This window comes from Belonocnema kinseyi, chromosome 4 (assembly GCF_010883055.1).
Source record: "Belonocnema kinseyi isolate 2016_QV_RU_SX_M_011 chromosome 4, B_treatae_v1, whole genome shotgun sequence".
NCBI classification, from domain to species: domain Eukaryota; kingdom Metazoa; phylum Arthropoda; class Insecta; order Hymenoptera; family Cynipidae; genus Belonocnema; species Belonocnema kinseyi.
In genome coordinates, this window is record NC_046660.1 from 81,952,891 (window position 1) to 81,964,163 (window position 11,273).

The 11,273-nt window shown below is 31.2% G+C and overlaps 1 protein-coding gene across 1 annotated transcript in view; it reads left to right on the plus strand.

Moving 5' to 3' along the window:
- The window catches only part of LOC117171080 (forkhead box protein O), a 297,585-nt gene that overhangs the window by 150,467 nt on the left and 135,845 nt on the right, over positions 1–11,273 (plus strand). The window lies entirely within an intron of this gene.

The window sequence follows — 11,273 nt, forward strand, 5'->3', positions numbered from 1 at the left end:
AGGGAGCTCTTCTTAATATTTTGACACCAAAATCATGTCGATACACCTTACCGACTGCGAGTAAAGCCACCCACGCTTTAACTTGACAGACTGTACGTAATTGCAGCATCCAGGAACTGTACAGAATAGCGACTGGATCGGTAAAATCTACTGATCCGCAGGTCAGCACCACTTGAGAATCGGTACTAGTAACCATCTCGTGAGGTTCTTCGCTTGGGGTGATTGCTAGAGAGATTGATCAGCAACCTGGGTCGGAGCAGTGTTGCGGAACGAACGTGTTATTTACTTAAATAGTACGAGAATTCTGGATCAATCTGACAAATCTCTATCCCTTCCACACACTACTCCTTTCCCCTGCCGAGTGAGTCACGCTTACCCCGAAAGGGAAATGGCTTAATGGTGTAATAATAATAATAATAATTGATAGTCATACTTATTTGCCTATAATTGTAACGTTTACTGAACTGTCATGTTGTTCATATACGTATTATGAAGATCGGTAGATTTAAATTGGTTTTCAGTAAAATGTAAGGTTCTTTTTTCTGCGTGCAAATTATAATCATCTCAAATTCCAATCAATGATTTTCACCTTTAGATGGTGACACATTACTTCCGTGGCAGGAAGGATTACTTTGTTCAGTATTGTCTGATATGAGAGAACAATAAATCAGCCGGAAAATTTTCTTCAGGTTTTTCCAGTTTAGATTAACTATGCGGGTGGTTTCGAAACATGTTCTCTCTCAGCAGATATTATTTCTTATTACTGCAATATACTATACTGCCATATAAAATCTTGAACAAAATGGGGGGAATATTCTGAGATCTAGGGGGTGACTTTTTTATTTTTTACATTTTTAAAGAGTGCTTACTCAATATGTGTGTGATCCCTGAGTTGATTCGATACAAAAGGGAGCATCGTTCCCGAAAGGTCGAGCCAGTCATTAATTGGTCAAGTGGCTTTGACGACGTGTAATCGTGACAACTTTCTACTGATGTCGTTTCTACGACGACAAATTTTCACAATTCATGCCTTTCTGCGCCTAAATGATTGTCAACGGTCTCGAAAGCTCGTGGATCAATACACTATTAGTGTAATACGATATAGAAAATTTGAGGCGCAGTTTCATGGAGAATATGTTCTAGTTTCATATTATATTTTCTCTAATTAGAAATGAAGTAATAATTGCCAGATATTGCTATTACGTTTTAAATGTTCTAAATACACTTAACATATTTAAAAATATTGTTTAGTCTATATTATAAGGAGATTTCTCCGCCGCAATTACGACAGTTTCAGGAATCGAGAATGTTTTTAGAAAATATGGAGTAATATTGTACTAAATATTTTCCCCTAACAAAAAACAAAGGCCCAATCTTTTTTATTTTTAATTTTTTGGTTGAAAACGATAGTACAATATTATACTTATTGTAAGAATACCAAAAACTAACCAAAATCACAGACCCTATGTGCGGCACTAACAAGTATGTCACATTATCCCTGTTTCTTATTAACCAAAATATACTGCCCTAATCAAAAACATATGCACTGACAAAAATGGTCTAACTGTCCAAGCTAACCGTTTAGCTGGATTTCGTCTTCCAAGAAAATATAGATGTGTCACCTAGATTTCTAGCTATTTTAACTAAATTTTCCATCGAGTTTGCATAATCAGTTGGGATGAAGTTGCAATTTGAAAAATATTATTGAATAAAAAAGTGAGTTTTATTATTAAGTCATTAAACATTGTTCGCCAATAAACAATGCAATGGCTATTTTTTTCAATGTGTAGGAAACGGATATTTCATTACTTAATATACAGAAAAGGCGACTTGGGAAAACTCAATTTCTTGATCTGAAAAACCTGGTAAAGACCTCGAATTTTGTTCCTCAATCGCTATGATTCTTTCCGTTCCTTTCGAATGTGAAAATAACTCTTCTAATAAATATTTGAATACCTGTCCTTTATAAATGTGTACAACATAATTCTGAAGATTACAAGGATCTATACCAAGTGAAATGCTATCAATCATAATTGAATGAATTTGAGATTCTTATCAGCCTTTGAATTAAATGCTCGCTTAAAGCTTTAATTTATTAAAAGATAAAAAAAGAGCAATTGACTGGAAGAGTCCGGGTATAAGTGAAACAGAGTAAAAAAGAGGATCGAGCTTGAATGGGTAGGAGGAAAGCGAGAAGAAGTAAAGTGCACCGAACCCTTACTCTCTGACCCACCTGTTGAACTACGTACGAAAGACCCGAGTTTACCTGTTTGCAACTACTTCACAAACTATATTTACACTCCTTATTTGACAAAACGGACGGAAATTTATTTCAAGTGAATGTGGCAATTTTTTCACTTTAAATATAATTGCAGGTTAGCACTTGATGGGTCACGTAATTGTTTTGTTTCAATAATTATTATTTTAACCAAGTTATTATTTCTTATTGACTATACTTCATTTAGACCCAAGCCCTTCAGCCTAACTATTTTTTAAATAGAAGACATGAAGATATTATTATTATTATTGATTCTGTTTTAATAAATCGAATTACAAGGTCTTCGAAGCAGAATAAGGTAATTGATTTTGTAAGCTGAAATATATTTTACTGTGTCAAAATAAAAAAGTGGAGATATAGTGAGTTTCGAGAATAGGAAAACGAATATTTCGAATGAAGATATCTTGAGGCTTTATCGTAACTTTAAAATCATCATGGGCCACTGAGATAAGATCTTGTATACATAAACATTATGCTACTGATAGGCAGGATTGCCTAAGAGTTACGAAAAAAGTCTTCCAAATTCATTATATCACCTGATCAATCATTTAGAAATTTATCCTCATTGGTTTATGAGTGCAAACAATTTTTACTGTTATTAGCGCTCGCAATCTTGTTTTTACTTAATCGAAATTAGGTTTCTTTACAGGATGTCAAAAAGTTCTCAAATGTTATCGTTTAAGTAATTAATTGAAAACAATCTTACCTCAAGGTAAAATCGTACAAAAATATTTATTGACGCCATTAGTGAAATTTATTAAAATACCAACAAATATTCAAAAAAATTCAAGGAAACTTGAGTGCATTAGTGGCGGATGAATAACATTGAATTTAGAATGGAATCAATTGAATTTATTATAAGTTAACGTGAATTCGAGTGATTTAAATATAATTAGAATGAAGTCTTTATAAATGCAAGTCAGCGCAATTCAATGCATTTGAATTTAAAAAGAATGTATTGCTTTCAATTTCAAGATTTAAAGTCAGTTCAAATAAAGTCCAGGATAATTAATAAAAAAATTAATTTGAGCGAATTCGAGTAGATTGTTCAGAAATTAATGACACTAAATTCACGTGAATTTATGTTATATTCAAGTTAATTTAGTAAAATTTCTAGGAGTCTATGGCTTTCAAGCAATTTTTACAGATTTTAATGGATTTAAAATGATTTAAGGAGAGTATTGTACTATATAACAGATACCACAAAAATTTAAATGGTTACCTACCATTTTTTAAAATTTATGCTACTATGGACACTATTTTGAGTTTCTAAAAATTGTGCACATTTTTGCACATTTTTCCATAAAAAAAAAAACATAAAGTTTCAGTTCAAGCTATACGAATATTGAAAGGAATTCAATTGTTTTTTTTAGTTTTACAATGATTAAGAGAACGAAAATAACTGAAGTTCAAAATGAGTTTGTAAGAAAATGACCTGAAACAAAATTGAATCCCTTTTTTTCTCTGTGCAAGGTCATGTTTCCCCTCAAATCCATAATAACAGATACTAATGTCTTACATATTTAATCACCAATTATTTCTCCTCGCTCCACCAGCAATTACCCTCAAAATTAATAATTCATATCCACCAATCCATTAAAGTCCAAAGAATTATTTCCTCATAAAAAATTAGTATACCATCACGGTAGCGCTGATGTGGAAATAGGAAAATGAGCTAGGAAGAATGAGGCGTATCATTTGCGTAAAAATAGATATGGAATAAGGGAGAATCAAGAAAAAGTCGCAATTAAACCCTAAGAAGAATTAATTGAGGAAGGTAAGGAAGGGATTCAAGGTCTAGATTCTAGCTTCCAGAGTTTTTCTTTTTTCTGAGTTCAGCACGCTGTCTTCTGAAGCAACTATTTTTCTACTATTTTGAAGAAGTGACTCTAATGCTCATATTTGGTCAAATTGAACTTGTTAATATAAATAATTTTCAGGTTTGACTTTAAATATATTTTCAAGCTTCTTAGCTGATTTTCTAAAATGACATCCGCTATCTCAAAAATCGTAAATTTCAAAAGGTTTCGGCAGTAATTAAGGAGAAATGTAGGAAATTTTTGGAAGCAGGGGAGACCACCCTACATTAGATGATAATGAACCTACAGTAGATAATAATTAATGTAAAGTGACACTGCTGAAAATAATAAGAAAATTACCAAAACTATATTTTTCAGCGGCGGATTTCAAGTAGTTCATTATCTTATTTTTAGGTTTTTAATCGGCCAAGTACTCAGTTAATGTCAAAAATACAGAAATTGAGATTTACGAAGGTAGTCAAAATGGTTCATAATAAAGTGAAAAGGAGATTATTTTAGTTGAAAATATGTAAAACCTATAGTTTATTTAGAAACAGTTTGTTCATGAATTATATTTTGACGCTCGAAAATTAATATTGGAAATCATTTACACGATGGATTAAAATCATACTTGAAAGTTTATTTTTTTTTAGAGAATAAATGTCAGGAATTTACGAGGTTTTCCCGTAATTTTTGAAATTTTAAATCCTTAATTTCAAGAAATTTCGGAGATTTTAACCGATTTCAGACGATCTCAAAGTTTTCAACATTTTTAAAGAAATTTTAAGAGATATTGCAAATTTCAAGATAATTCACCTACGTGATTTTACAGGATCTCTAAGGACTTTAATGGGTTTAAAAATTGTAATGGATTAAAAACATTTTAGGATATTTTACAAAATTCCAAGACATTTACACATATTAAAAAACTTCCAAAGGATTTTATGGAGTTTTAATGAACTTATAGAGAATTTTTGGGAGTAAATGGAATGGAAAGAAACTCCGAGGGACTTCTAGGAATTTAAAAAACGGATTTCATGGGATTTTATGGGGTCCGAGAGGATTTCTAACGATTTCAATATATTTAAATAAATTTTAAAAGATATTAAAAATTTCAAGATGCACGAAATTTGAAATTATTTCTAGGGATTTCATTAGATTTCAAGGATGTTTAAAATTTTAAAAGTTATTTCAAAGATTTCATCACTATTAAGGGAATTTCTATAGATATTACAGATTTAAGGAAGTTTGTAAATTTTAAGGGATTTTGAAGAACTTGAAGTATTTTAATATATTCTAAGGAATGTGATGAGTTTTCAAAATCTTAAAGTGACAATTTTTAAAGATGTTGAAAAGCATCTAGAATATCCATGATATCTTAAAGATTTGAAGGGATTTTGACGGCTTTCTATAGAACTTTAGGGAACAAATGGAATTATATGAAATTTCAAGGGACATCTGGGGATTTTTGGGATTTCGCCAGATTTAAGAGATTGATGTGAATAAATAATAAAGATTTCAAAGGAGTTCTACATGTTTTAAGAGATTAATAAAGATTCATGAGATATCCAGAAATTTCAGAGTATCTACAAAGATTTCAGTAATATTAGAAAAGATTCGAAATTTCGCTCAATTTTATGAAAGATGTATATTTATGTTTCTTGCTGGACCTTAATGCAAATAATAGAATTTTTCAAATGGATTTTATTGGAAATGTTTTAAAAAGTTTGGACCAAAGTCTCCTAATGTGATCCAAGTCTCCTGAAATCACCTAAGTCTCTTAAAGTTAATGAAGTCTTCAAAAGTCACGGTATTACCTTCTCTTATACAATTTAGCCACAATGCATCGAAATTTGTAGCGATTTGCTTCAAATAAAAAAAAATAAATACGAAAAAGTCTAGAGAGAGGCATAAATTCTCATAAAGGAGATACTGGCGTGTCAATTGATTAGCAATTTCTGATCTTACTATGCAGCCCACAGTCAGCGTAGTAGAGAAGGTCGTACGCATTTATAAGACTTGTACCGTGTACCGAGCACCGAGCATACTCTATAGAAAAAGCACGTATCGTAAGAACATGCATCTGCGTTTGCGTGAACTATGCATGCATACATAAGTGTATAAGAGTAGCTCGTCTTTGGTGGGTTGGCAGGCCCCGGAGTGAATTGACCCCGGCGGAGTCGCAATTGATCTCAATTAGATTTCCCCTCCTCCTAGTAGATCTCCTCCACTTCTCCTTTCTCTTTCTCTCTTAAAATTTCATTCATCTCTCGCATTCCTACGACTTCTCTTAATTCGTTTTCGTTTCACCTCGATATCATTCTATCTTATATCAGTATATCAAAATAACTACTATTGGCTATCCGTTCCACCTTGCAGGCTTCGGACAGTAGCATTGATTTGATAAAATAGTAGCAAAATAATGTTAAGCAATTTTCTGAATATTAAATAGAGGGTTTAAATATTTTTGTAATCTTGCAACCTGGCATACATACAATACAGGCCTTGTACTCAATACACTATGGACACTGTTTGACACTTTTTTTTTAGCGATGACACTATTTTGCTATTATTTTCAAGAAAAATTACACTGGAGACAGTATTTTCTCACAATTGTCTGCTAATTACACTATTTCTTTACTTTTCCTTGAAAAATATATTTTTGAACTTCTTCGCCAATTGGCTGAGACATCGAAAAGGTGTCTCAGTGACTATTAAGGATATTTTTCACATCAGAACTTCTTAGAATTCAAAAAGATTTGTGTTTTTGAGCTTCTAATGTAAAATGTGGTTAATTTCTTATTTAGAAACAAAGTTGACATTTTTTCATTAACTTTGGGATCGTGCGTAAATTACTTGAGGTTTTTCCCTGAAATCTTAAACCAAGTATCCTCCTTTCTCAGGAACCCCCACACATATTTCATAATTTTTGCCGACTAAATTTTTTTTCTGAATTTATTTCAGGGTAATCCAAAAATAACGCTAGACAATTTGGGGGGGGGGGGGTCTCATTGTTTCTTATGAAATAATAAGGTAGTTAAATTTCCAATGAAAAAAAAGATGATTTTTCAACAAAGAATGTAACAGTTGATATATTTTACTCATGAAAATATTTTTGTTTTAAATCAAAATAACAGTTAAATTAAAGCAAAAAGGATGAAATTCCAACAAAACAGTTAAATCCGCAGCCAAAACAGATTAATTTGCCATCCAAAAATTTCATTTTTAACTAAAAATATGAGATTTGTACAAAAAAATGGATTTTTCAACCAAATAATTCATTTTTTATCAAAAAGATGAATTTTAAACACAGAGGATTAATTTTCGAACAAAACTGTTGAATTTTCAACATAATGCAATGATTTGTTAACAAATAGTTACATTTTCAAACCAGCAAAATGACTTTTTAACAAACAAGATTTCTTTCAAGAAAATAGATAAATAGATAACCAAATAGTGGAATTTTTAACTCAAATGACGATTTTTCTTCAATCCTTAAAGACACAGACTAATTTTCAACCAAATACTTGAATTTTATACCACATTGTTTAATTTTCTAGCCAAAAATAAGAATTTTCTGCAAAACAGGTAAATGTTCAAGCAAGAAGTCAATTTTGAATAGGAAAAACAAAACAATTTTTAACGAGACCCTTGCATTTTTAGCAAAAAAAACAATAGCTAACTTGAAGTTCCTACTAAAATATTATTTAAATTGAACATCAAAAACAATGACATATGTATAAAATATGAAGTGAGTGACAATATACAATGTAATCAGACCATGTGTGAAAGTTGGAGTACTTTGTTAAAAATACATTTTATTGATGTAAGATTAAACTATTTTCTTGAAATTTCGATTTTTTTTATAATTAATTTTGGTAACTTAAAATTTAACTATTCCATTTTCGGTTGAAAATTGATCGTTTTGAGGTGAAAATTCAACTATTTAATTGAAATTGTATGTGTTAAACACTTTGTTTAAAATTCATTTTGTTAGAAGAAGATCCATCACTTTGCTTGAAAATTTAAGATTTTTTTTCTAAAATCGTTTTTTGAAAATTATTAATGGATTTTTTGAATGAGAAATTTAATTACTCAAATTATACGTTTACCTATTTTTTTGGTATTTCATGTTTTCAAACATCTTTCTAATGTATTTTAATCAGCATACAATAGGATATCTTGAGATGCTTAAAAACTGTTCAAAGCTAGTTAAAACATTAATTTTAAAATGCAGAAAAATGACTCCTTCAACCGGGATAATAGAGCACGATGGGTAAATATAGATCAAGGCTATTCCGTTGAAATTTTTTTTGACAATGAGATTTTACTGTATATCCTATACATATTATTTATAAATTTACAGAAAGTTATATTACAAAAATAAATGATAAAGTTTCATAGTATGAATGTTGACCTATAATTGGTCCTTTTAACCTATGAAAAACCTACTGCCTTTAATAACTTATTTATCGCAACCAGTTTTTGTAAAAAAGGGGTACCTATAAGCGTAAAGAAATACTAATTTCACGCTTTTTAACCCATAGGGACTGTGAGGGTTGCTGTTTACTAATTTTACAAAAGTTAAGTTCGAGAATATTTGAAAGACCCATTCTTCTATTTGCGATAAACTTATCGAATGTAATTAGATCGAGTTTTATTTAATTTAATATGCAGTTCAGCGTTTATACTTGCTACTTTGAACAAAGTCGATTTTTTTCGCAGCGAATGTGGGCTTTTCTACTCGCTGACCCACTTCCCTTTTATCTGTTACCATACATTCTGTTTTTGCTCCCTAACTCAAGTCTAACAACTTTCCTACGCGCTTTTTCTTCGCCCTTTTCCATCTACCACTTTAACTTTTTTCTCCATTTTCTTATTAAGAAATTATCGACATGGAGAAAAACACCCTCTCGTTTTTTTTTTTTTTTTTGACATAAAGCTCAAGTTTTAATGAGGTTTCTGAAAACTTCAATCTTCAATCTTCATAGTATTCGAGTCGGAATATATTAGTTACGCTCGTTTCAAAATTTAGTTGATGTCATTTTTAGTCGTTTTATATTCAGCGAAAAGAACTTCTATAAATACCTAAAAGTTTTTAATTCTTTTAATTATATTAAGTCTGATGTATAACTCAACAAAAATTAATTTACTGCATTTGTATGCTTTAAGCAAATCTTTGTTCCAAGGTGAACACCATCAATAAACTAAACTAATATTTCATAAAGTTTTTAGGAATGATGATTAACTCATCTAGGCTTTATTCTCAAAGAATTGGAATTAGAATATTTTTATTTATGGCACTTTTGATTTAAAATTTTTCAATTTCAAGCGCCACAATGTAAAAAAGTCTTTAAGGAACTTAATGGGATTGTAAGAGTATCTGAAATATTTAAAAAGCAGTCATGAGTTCTTAGTTCGAAAAATACCAAAGTATATTCAAAAAATTTAAAGGGGGTTCATAAGACTTTAAAATATTTAATCTGATTTTAAAATATTTGCAAAGATTTCATAGAATTTAAAGAGATTTGAAAAGATTCCAAAGTACTCGTCATCATTTCAAGAGATTTCAAGGATTTTAAAGGATTTCACAGAATCTTAACAAATTTTAAGAGATTTCCACCATTTCTGAATGATTGCAAGAGTTTTCCAGGGAGTTCAATATTATAGAGGGATTTCAAGATGTACCTGAAGTTCTGAATGTTCAAATGAACGGAATTTTTTACTGATAATTATGTAAAGTATAGAAAGGGCTAAAATGTTTGTTCATTTATATTGGAATTCTTTTATTATTTAAACAGAATTATAATGCATATTTTAAAATGCAGTTGGAACAATACCCGTGTAGAAATTATGCCCAGGTTCGGGCCGGATTCCGGCAGGGTTGCCCTGCTTGTATCCGGAATCTGGTCAGGCTGCCCGGTCGGTTTCTGGTTGGTTTCATCACGCTGCGCTGGTCGGATCCGGGCCGATTGTACCCAGTCGGATCCCGGCCAGGTTACCCGATCGGATCCCGGATACAAATAGGGTAACCCGGTCGGAATCCGACCGGTTTTTGACTGGGGTCCTCGCTCGCATATTACTGGAGCCTTTTTACCAGAGCGAACATATTCTACAAAATGACAGAGATAAGAATCTTTGCCGGCACTTATTTCCACCTGTAAAAAGACGTAGGAATTTCAATTTAAGAACTGCATTCATAATAATTAATATATTAACTACAAACATTGATTCAATGTAAGTACTAAAATATAGGTTATGATCCTTAAGTTTCGGTAAGAAATGCATTGTAAGAAATTAAACTTAAATTGCATAACAAATTTGCATTAACCGTAATATAGTTTGCATAGGTTTTTTTACAAGAGATAAAATCAATTTCAGGGGTTTCACGTGACATCCTAACCTATGAAACCGGTTTAGAAAATTGATTTAACATTAACGTTGAAGAATATTAATAATGCTTACTTATTAACAAAATAATTCACTTACCTTTATAAATAATCCGCTTGCTTCAGAAAATTGGATACAATTTTGTGAAATTTAACAAATTTCTTAACTGGCGTCAACTGAAGTTTTACTGCGTTTTTAGCATTAAAGACTCCGGAAGTCGCCGAATCGTTATTACGTGCAAGCATGATAACGTAATTCAAAACCTCGTTCGGAAAAAGTTACTTTTCTTCTTATTACGTTTTTTGGTTATTCAAGATAATACATAGATACATTAAAAATAAGCGAAAATCGTATCACAAAAAAATAAGTATAATTTCACTGGGAAACTATATGTTTGAAAATAAAAAAGAAGTTGGTAAACGATGTCGCAGTCACGGCAAGTCTGGGAACCGCAAAACCAAAAGTGGGAAATCATACAATTAAAATTAGTTTAATTTTTCTTTCATAATTGATAAAAAAAAACACCTAAAGCACAAAAAATTCGTCTTTTACCTGTCAGATATTCACAAACGACCCAATTACGGCAGTCGTTTGTGGATATTTCTTTAGATGTTTTTAAGGTTATGATACTTCTATTATGCACCATTTTTGGCCCGACTGGGTCCCGGTGGGACTCGTACAGATCCCGGCTGGACAATTAACAAAATACGAGGGTAGTTTAATAAGTCCTTAGAATGACCAACATATGGCGCGCGAATCGCTCCAAATCATCTGTTTTCAGTCAGCACCACTCCCGACTAGATATA